Source organism: Grus americana, chromosome 2 (genome assembly GCF_028858705.1).
Source record: "Grus americana isolate bGruAme1 chromosome 2, bGruAme1.mat, whole genome shotgun sequence".
In the NCBI taxonomy this organism is placed as follows: Eukaryota; Metazoa; Chordata; class Aves; order Gruiformes; family Gruidae; genus Grus; species Grus americana.
This window is the reverse complement of record NC_072853.1, coordinates 120,116,270-120,125,061: the sequence shown is the minus strand read 5'-3', so window position 1 is coordinate 120,125,061 and position 8,792 is coordinate 120,116,270. Positions and strand designations below refer to the sequence as shown.

Below are 8,792 nucleotides of genomic sequence, written 5' to 3'. Positions count from 1 at the left end.
GAGTCACTCACTGGGAATCCTAAGCACCAGAGCCAGCCCCTGGGAAACCCAGGAATGCCTGGCTCTTCCACAGAAGTGGGGAGAGCAGCCTGCTCCTTTTGGGAGCAGCCAGCTCTTTGGTTGACTCACATGCCTCATCAAACTGCACCCTTAGTCACTTCCAGGCGATCTGCTCTAAAGACACGCCTGTTCTGCAAGCGCCTGTGAATCCTCTGTTGTCCTTGTAGCATTTCTCCTCTCTTTTCTGTCACCCAAGCGCATCCCCATCTGTGATTCTCTTTGTTTGCATCTGTAAAGCATTGGATCATTTATTCTTATGGGTTATTCAGGGTCAAACCCCAAATCCATTTGCTCTCTAGAGGTTAACACACATCCCACGCTTCCAGAATCCTGTCACCAGCACGACTGCAACTTTTTTGTCTTACCAGCTGTAACCTTGGACACAATTCTGTTTTTCCCTTGCTGGAAAACAAAAACAATCAAACCCTCCTCCAGCAAACAGTTCTCTGAGCTGCAGAAATAAGTCATGACTTCCTCTGGGTTTCTTTTTTCTTTTTTAAATTAGATTAAGAACCTAGACTGAAGCTTTTCTCTGTTGTTGGGACCTTAATAACAAGTCTTTCCCTTTTGGTGATTTTCTCGTGTCTAATACACTCAACTTTCCTCTCTGGGAGGGCACGGGCAAGATTCCTCTCCCTCGTTCCTCTACCAAACTTGAAGAAACACGTATTTCGAATGTCTAACTTTCACGGCGACCCTCTTCTATTCCCATGTCAGTCGTGCTGTCCACCAGCGTCCTTTCAGCCTGGCTGGGTGCTTGGCCGGGGCTTTGTTGGAGCCTTTTGCCCAGCTGAGACAGGCACCGTAACAAACCCGGGAACAAGTCGCCGCCGCAGTCAGCCGGTTGGACCAGCCCAGGTCATTCAAAAGCGAGACGGCCAAGGTGGCGCAGGTCCTTCTCCGGCAGAAATATTAATACTCGGCAAAAACGCTGGCACCTGGCGGGCAGCAGAGCGGGCCTGCGCCGCGCCAGCCCACCCTGCGAGAGAGGAGCAGCGGTGGGCCGGAGGGAGGAAGGGCCGGGCAAACCTGCCCCTGTCGCCCGGCGAGGCCCTGACTGCACCGCGGCGGGTCTCTCTGTGCTTCCCAAACCGGCCTGGGTCGCCTCGCGTGGCCGCTACCGACCCACGCCGGGGAGCCGCCCGCTCGCGTCCTGTGGGAGGCGGCCGTGTCGGGGCGGCAGGAGCCCCGGAGCGGGGCAGCCTCGGCCCCCCTCGCCCGGGCTGCTCTGCAGAGAGCGCCCCGCGCAGCCACAGCGCCGAAGGCCGGGGAGCGTTTGGCCGCGGGCAGCGTGGCCAACTCTGGCCGAAGCAGCGGTGAGTTACTTCTGAGGCGGGCCGTCCGCCGCAGCCCAGGACGGGGACGAGCGGTGGCGTGCAGCACTGCTGCCCGCGGCCGCCTTCAGGCTGGTCCGCGCAGCGACAAACGCCCCCCGCTGCGGAGAGCCCCGGCGCAGGGCAACCCGTCCCGCCGTCCGGGCCGCGGCAGGGGGCCGGTTGCTGGGCGACGCGCGGCCCCTCCCCCGCAGCAGGGCTGGGCCATGAGGTAATGGCCGGCGGGGGGGGTCGGCGGGCAGCGCTGCGATTACCGAACCAGCGGCTTCCGAGGTGTCCGCCGGCGGCACTCCTCTTCCTGCTGCTTCCCCCCCCCCCCCCCCCCCCCGGCGGCGGGCGGTGCCGCAGCCCCCTAGGTGGCCGCGCCGCCCCGCCTCCCGAGGAGGCCGCACGGCCCGGCCCGGCCCGGCCGCGCGGGTAAAGGCGAGTGGAGGAGCCCTGCGCCCAACAGCGACCGAGGGAAGCGACCAGCAGCCGCCCCACGTGTACTGCCGCCCGGCCGGCGGGAGGGGTTTGCGGCGGTCCCCGAGCGCCGCTTGAGAGCGGGGAGCTGAAGCGGTGGCCCGGCCGGAGAGACCGGGGGAGGAGGGCACATGAGGCGCTGGCAGGAGGAGGGAGAAGCAGCAGCAGCAGCCGCCAGCCGGCCACAGCACCCGCGGCGCTCTGCCCGCGCCGCACGCCGCGGCTCCTCAGCGGCGCGGGCCGAGGGCGAGCCGTGAGGGCAGCAGCAGCCCGGAGGTGGCCGCCGCCGGCAGCGAGGCTCCCCCGGCCCGCGGGGGCGCCGCCGCCCGCGCACCGCTGCCGTTGGCGGCGCGCGCGCCTGGGGGGCCCAGAGCGGGGTGAGTGCGCGGGACGAGGCGGCGGGGAGGGGGCAGAGGTGCTCGCGCGCTGCCGCGGCCGTGTGGTGTGTAACGGTTCGGCGTGCGGCGCGGCCGGGGATGGAGGGGGAACGGGGGGACGGGGACCGGCGTGGCGGCCTCTGCCCCCGCTTTTCCTCAGGTGAGCGAGAGGGTGCGGGAGGTCTGGACGCTGTGCCGTGGCGTTGAGCGGGCGAGGCCTGCTTCGTTCGCCTGGAGGCGAAACGGGTGGCTGAGCAAGGTGCAGCGGCTCCTCCTCCTCGGGCCCCCGCAGCACTCTGGCAACGGGGCGACCTTCACAGCCGGATTGCTCGGGGGCGGGCGGAGCTCCGTGGCTTTGGTGCCGGTGCTCTTTTGTCCATTCCGCCCCTCTAAAGGAAAGAGGCAGTTGGGTGTAATTGTTTACCGAAGGTCAAGAACGTCTTGCAAAATTTGGCCTGTGAATTATTTACAGGTAAACCGCTGATGCTGTCAGTTAGAAGGACCCCCGGTTATAGAGATAGCTTTCATAGCCATTGGGGAGAGGCTTACTAATAGTAACTTGGTTTCTTCAGTGTCAGGGATCATGGATAGCTTTTGGAGGTATGCTTCTATTTGTATTACTAAAATACTCCATTATGGTTTTTAGCAAGTTTGAGATCTTAGTGTCTGCTTTGGCTTGGAGCTGATGATTTTGAACTTGATGTTTAGATGAGCTTATTTTCATGTAAAATTAGGGAAGAGTAGGAAATGTCCAAAAAATGGAACGTCTGTTAAAGAGTGGGAGTCCAGGCTTCTTGTTCAGACTCTAGGAGAAGTCTCCTGTATGGATGCTTTTCTGTGTCTTGCAATCTATAACCTCATTTGAACCTTTCAGTCCACTGAGATTAAGTTGGGGGTGTAATTTTTTTTTTTTTTGCAATCAGGAAAGCAACAGCAAAAAACAAAGCTAAAACAAAACCAACAACAGTTATGATAACCAGTTTGCCATATGTGCATGTTAACTGCTGTGTGTTATACAGTTTCATGTACTCTAAGTAATGCCCTGGCTTCTGACCATGCTAGAAGTGAACTGTTTAAATGCGGTTGTTCCTAGTAGGGCTCTTCTGCAGTTTCCATGAGAAGCCTGGAGGAAGGAGCATTGTCCTGCAACCCAGGAACCATATTCACAAAGCTGTGCCCTCTCTGAGGCACTGTAACCTGTTTTAATTGAGCCAGAGCAACCTATGATGACAACAGATAAGGAAAATAATTTTAGAAGCACATAAGAAAATTATATTAAGCCACGATTATAGCTATCACTTCGCTGTTTTTTCAGTGACTGTTGTTCTGGTTTTGATATGTTTATGCATAAAATCTCAGTGAAATCTCAAGTTGTCGCTGCAGCCTTTGAGCATCTTGACTAGTTTAATCCAGAGTCCTGACTAATGAAGCTGCACCAGCATGTGATCTGCAAGTTTTGCCATGTGTATTAATGGATGTTAATTTGGCATTCTGTCAGTTTGTGGAATGCAGGTGAGAGTTGGTGGGAGCAAGTGAACTTGCACATACCAGAGAGCAAGATCAGATGGAACAGTTTTGCCTGGAACTGTTTGGAACTCCTGTTCCTCTGTGCTGCAGCTCACACCTGAGCTCCTTGCTGCTTCACACGTTTTGTCTCCTGTAACAGATTGCTTTTGTAGAAGTAATTTGATCCTAACCTTTCCATGTCCTCTGAGGATTTTCTTTTGATTTTTGAAATATTCTAACCAATCTACTTTGGGATAGAAGAATGAGATTAGTATTGTAGAAATGAGTGGAGATTAAATATTTTTGTTTTAAATGTGCACTTGATCAATACTGTTGTTTCTTACTGTTGTCACTATATAAATATGAAATTAATACTACCGCTGAAACTTCCTGCTGTAGCTGCTATGATAGACAGTAAGCTGAATGCAAGATACTTATTTTTTTCCTAATAGCTCAGTAGAAAGAATTCTCAGAATGAGTGCTATTGAGGCAGCATCTGCAATATCAAAAGACAAGAAGTTAAAAACAAACCTTTCACCCTAAAAGCTGTACGTGTATTTCTTATTAACAATTTCCTATGTTACCCAAAATTCCCTTGAGAGGGGGAAGGCAGTGTATGAGTTATGTTTGTTTGAAATCTGTTTCTTTCCAGATTTCCAGAATTGGGGTGTGTTAGTGCTTCTGCTACTAGGATCAGAAGTAGCATTAGTGGGACATCATTTGTTTTGTATTGTCTGGATGTCGTACGTTGTGAGTGGTACTCAAATCAAGGATGGTGAAGTGTTTCTTGTTAGTTTGCAAAAAATGGTGTGTTCTTTGTTTCAAATTTTGATACCTTTCCCCCTGCCCCAGTAATGACTGTTCTGTTGGCAAAAGTGGGTGCCTCCTCTAATAAGCCTCCAATATTAGGCTGGGTACTTCATCATGTAACTTTAATAACCCCAGTTTAATTCTCACAAAACTGTCACTTTGTCATGTGCTGCTTATTTCACAATACTCCCATATCAACACAAGAACAGAGAGACCAGTATGATGTGAGAAGTCCCGACAACTAGAATGCGGAATTAGGAGCCTGTTGGTCAGAGAACTATTGTTGATAGGTAGGCTGTTATAACTGGTTCTGTTTTTCTTTTGAACTATCCATGTCTCCAGATGTACACTGCAGTTCTGCCTCTGTAGGGAGCTTAGTGATGCCATCAAGATTAAAGAATACACTTAAGTTGCATGTAAAATGACCAAAGGCATGCTGGCATCTTCCTGTGTGATGGTCACGTTCACAGCAGAAACAAGGAACAATGAGATTATCACTTGGCGTGTTGCATAAGGGCTATTAAAAGGCATAGATTCCAGTAGCGGCTGTACACCAAGTGGCTTTCAGAGTTATCATAAAAAACATACTAAGTAGGAGAAATGCTCACTAAGTGACAGCTATTGCATCTCAGTTGTAGGCGGCTCAACATATGAAGCTTTGTAATGCTGGGACTGTAAAACTGGTTTGTGATCTACAGTGCCTGTGCTGTGAAGGTATGTTTCTGAGTCATGTTTGTATCATTAGAACTCCATAAGCAATGCCATTGCCTCCTTGGAATGCTGCACTTGTATGGAGGGCTCAGTTTTGTGGATTCAGTTGTGGGATCAGTGCTACTGGGAGAGATAAAAATCTTGAGAATTAACTTCTGTTAAGGTAGGCTTTCCAAGATACCAGTTGGTGTCTGATTCAAAGTCTTCCTGGTTACTCTGTGGTTTGACTGAGATAGCTGTGTGAGTTTACAAACACTTTATTTTACTTCGTAGTGAATAACATGATGTCTCCTAAATAAATTTCAGGAGTTCACTGCTAATATCCTTTCTCTAAAACTGTCCTTTATTTGAACTTTGATTCATCAATATTTCTCTTTTTATTGGAGCCTATTGATTACAGTGCAAAAAGTCATGCTATATAGTCATCCTGCTTATGGTTGTCCAGCTAAGAGGCTTATTGATAGCACAAACAGACTAGCTCAGAGATAATTCTTAGATTCAATTATGTTGGCAGATTTGCTTTAGTTAAATCAGTTAGTGACTGTACTGGAGTCAATTCTTTGCCTTATCTTACAGCTTCTCTGCACAGGATTGCCTAACCTTTCAGTCCATTAGATGCTGCAAAACCAAATTTCACTGCTACTTTTTCACTGTCATATTTCCTTGTGTGCGTGTCTTGGTGTTTTGGGTTTTTTTGAGTATTCCAATAGATCAATATATACTAGAGCCCTGTTGGTTTTGCTTGCATTTATAGCAGAAGTTAGAACACTGTAGCAGTCAGAAATAGAAAGAAGGAACGAAATGTGAGAAGAGCTTGGTTTAAAAGCTCTTGCAAAGTTTCGTTATTGGATTGTTATGACTTAAGACCACGTTGCTGCCCAGCGGAGTGAATTTTCCCCTGGCTGTGGATTCCCGCTTCTATCCTCTCCCATATTAATGGTGCTGGGAATCAATTCTGTGACTTAGCCAAGAACTGTTTTTAAGGTTAACTTTGAATCAGATTGTCTGTCCTCTGGGCAGCTGAGCAGCTGCTAACAGTGAGGCAGAGGAATCAATAGGAGTGGCTGAGGCTTTGGTGTCAGGAGAGGAGTGTCTTCAGTCAGCATAAGCTGATTTTGAAACTGCTGCACTCTAAGCTCTAGTATAACCAACACCAGTTGCATGTTGGTAGATGAGATGCTAATGCCAATGCTGACAATAGCCTGCTATGTATTTGTGTTCTTATGGAATATTCTTGACTCCCAGCACCTGTATGAACAGAAGAGAGAAATACTGGGTAGTTGATGTTCTTGGGCTATAAGCAGACTTTATGATACAGAATGAGAATATGCTTAAGAATAAACTTGAATATTTTCATTTTGCTAACTTTCAGTTCAGTCTGCATTTCTGAGTGTTCTTTCCTGAGCAAGATGCCCATGAATTATCGTCTCTATTGTGACTAATGTAATTCTCAAACTTAATGTGTAAGCCAGTATGATTTTAGATTTTTGTAAAGTGATATGAACTAACCTAAAAAAGACTGGTTTACTTCTGCTGTCTTCACTTACTTGTTCTTAGCAGGCTTCTTTGGAAAGGCTCTCCCTCTTTAAAACTCATGCAAAATCAGCAGAGGTTTTGTTTGGGTTTTTTTCCTCCTCAGGTTTTGTAACATCAGCAGGTAGATGTTGCTCTTCATAGACCATAAGACCAGAAAGAACAACTAGGTGATGTAGCTTGATTATTGAAACTATGAGCTTATGGCTGCATCCTGAAGCATTTTGATCTGAGTTAAGAATTATATATGTTTGTAATCACTCTGGGGAAAAATTATCCAGGTATTTTTTTCATTAAATGTTGCTTTCCTACTGAAATAGCCATGTGAAAACTGCTCGTGGGTGTGTTTTGATTTGGAGGTTTTTTGGTGTTTTTTTTCCCTATTTTAAACTTTCCTTATATGACATGTTCTAAAGGGTTTGGAAAGTAGAAGCAAGAGGTTTTATTAAGACAGTCACTTTTTTTTCCCTACTGCTTTTAATTTGTGAATCTCTCATAACTTTGTAGGAGGTCTGCAAATACCTTTAAGTCTTATGTGTAGTAGAGCATGTAAAAGTTATTTCCTTAGTTTCTTTTTGCAGACCATTTAAGGAAATCAATGAAGACCAGGATGAAAAAGACTGGTGCAGAGAGAAAGTGCAAAGAAGAGAAATATAAAGTGATTAAGAGTCTGTATTTTTGGGATTTTGCAGGCAATGTGTTGTAAAACAAAGTCAACTTTATGGTCCAGTGTGAAGATTGGAGCTCTGTGGGAAGTGTGCCACTTTGTGTTTGGTGGATCACAGCATGGTTGAGGTTTGAAGAGATTTCTGGAGCTCATCTGGTCCAACCCCCCTGCTCAAGCAGGATCACCCGTAACCAGTTGCCCAGGTCTGTGTTCAGATACCTTCTAAATATTTCCAAGGATGGAGACTCCACCACCTCCCTGGGCAACCTGTGCCGGTGCTCAGTCACCCTCACAGTGAAAAAGTGTTTCCTGATGTTCAGGGGAAACCTCCTGTGTTTCAGTTGGTGTCCATTGTCTCTGATCCTGTGACTGGACACGGGCACCACTGGAAAGAGCCTGCCTCTGTGAGCCCTCCCTTCATGTATTTATACACACTGATAAGATCCACCTGAGCCTTCTCTTCTGAAGGCTGAACCATGCCAGCTCTCAGTCTGTCTTCATAGGAGGGATGCTCTGGTCTGTCTTCATTGTGTTAGTTCACTAGATTCTGTCCAGCAAGTCTATGTCTCTCCAACGCTAGGGAGCCCAGAACTGGTCCCAGTACCCCAGGTGTGGCCTCACCAGTGCTGAGTAGAGGGGAAGGATCACCCCTCTCATCTAGTTTCCCTGCCTGTCTTACAGCTGTTAAAGGAAAAACATAAGAAAACCACCCCCCTGCCTCCTATATAATAATTCCAGTGCTTCAAACAAAACATGGAAAAACTGCTTGTCATTAGTTTTCAATAAAGTCTAAAATAATGTTGAGTTGACTTGTCCCATCTGTTAATAGAAACCAAAGGTTAGGAAAATGTTCATACAATGGAAACATAATCTGGAGGGGAAGAATGAAAACTGGAGACATTGAAATAGTTACATGCCCCTCTGAGGCGATTAGTTTATTACTGTAGATTAGAACCAATCAGTGCACTTCTGTAGTGTATGTTCACATAATTTATTCTTTTTAAAAGCAGGTGCTGGTAATGTCATATTGAACTTTAATATTGTGCAATTCAGGACTCTGCATGAATTATAGTCTGACAGCAGCCATAATCTGATGTCCTAGAGAATACTGAACTGCAGTTTTCTTTGAAGACAGGGGTATTTTTTAAAAAAATTACATCGAAGCCTGCTACTTGTGGGAAATGGAGACTTTTACTCTTCAGTGTTTGTATAAGTGGAGCTTGTGTTGCTAACAACGTTGTCTGTCCCAGAAAGCCTAGTTTCACTGTCAGATACTGCACGTTTGCATGCTTTGCAAGGGAGCACCGTCCACCCTTCTGCAGTAAGCAGAAA

At 47.8% G+C, this 8,792-nt stretch overlaps 1 protein-coding gene across 5 annotated transcripts in view; it reads left to right on the top strand.

Annotated features, from left to right (window-relative positions):
• The first annotated feature begins 1,762 nt into the window (after window positions 1-1,762).
• TRAK1 (trafficking kinesin protein 1) overlaps window positions 1,763-8,792 on the top strand; it is a 130,333-nt gene continuing 123,303 nt past the window's right edge. The window contains exon 1 of one of the 5 annotated variants that reach the window (XM_054815652.1): window positions 1,763-2,233. The gene's annotated coding sequence lies outside the window, so the exon portion shown is untranslated. Of the gene's footprint in view, window positions 2,234-2,358; window positions 2,394-8,792 lie in introns of those variants that run through there. The other 4 variants (XM_054815651.1, XM_054815653.1, XM_054815654.1 and 1 more) reach the window with 4 other exon arrangements.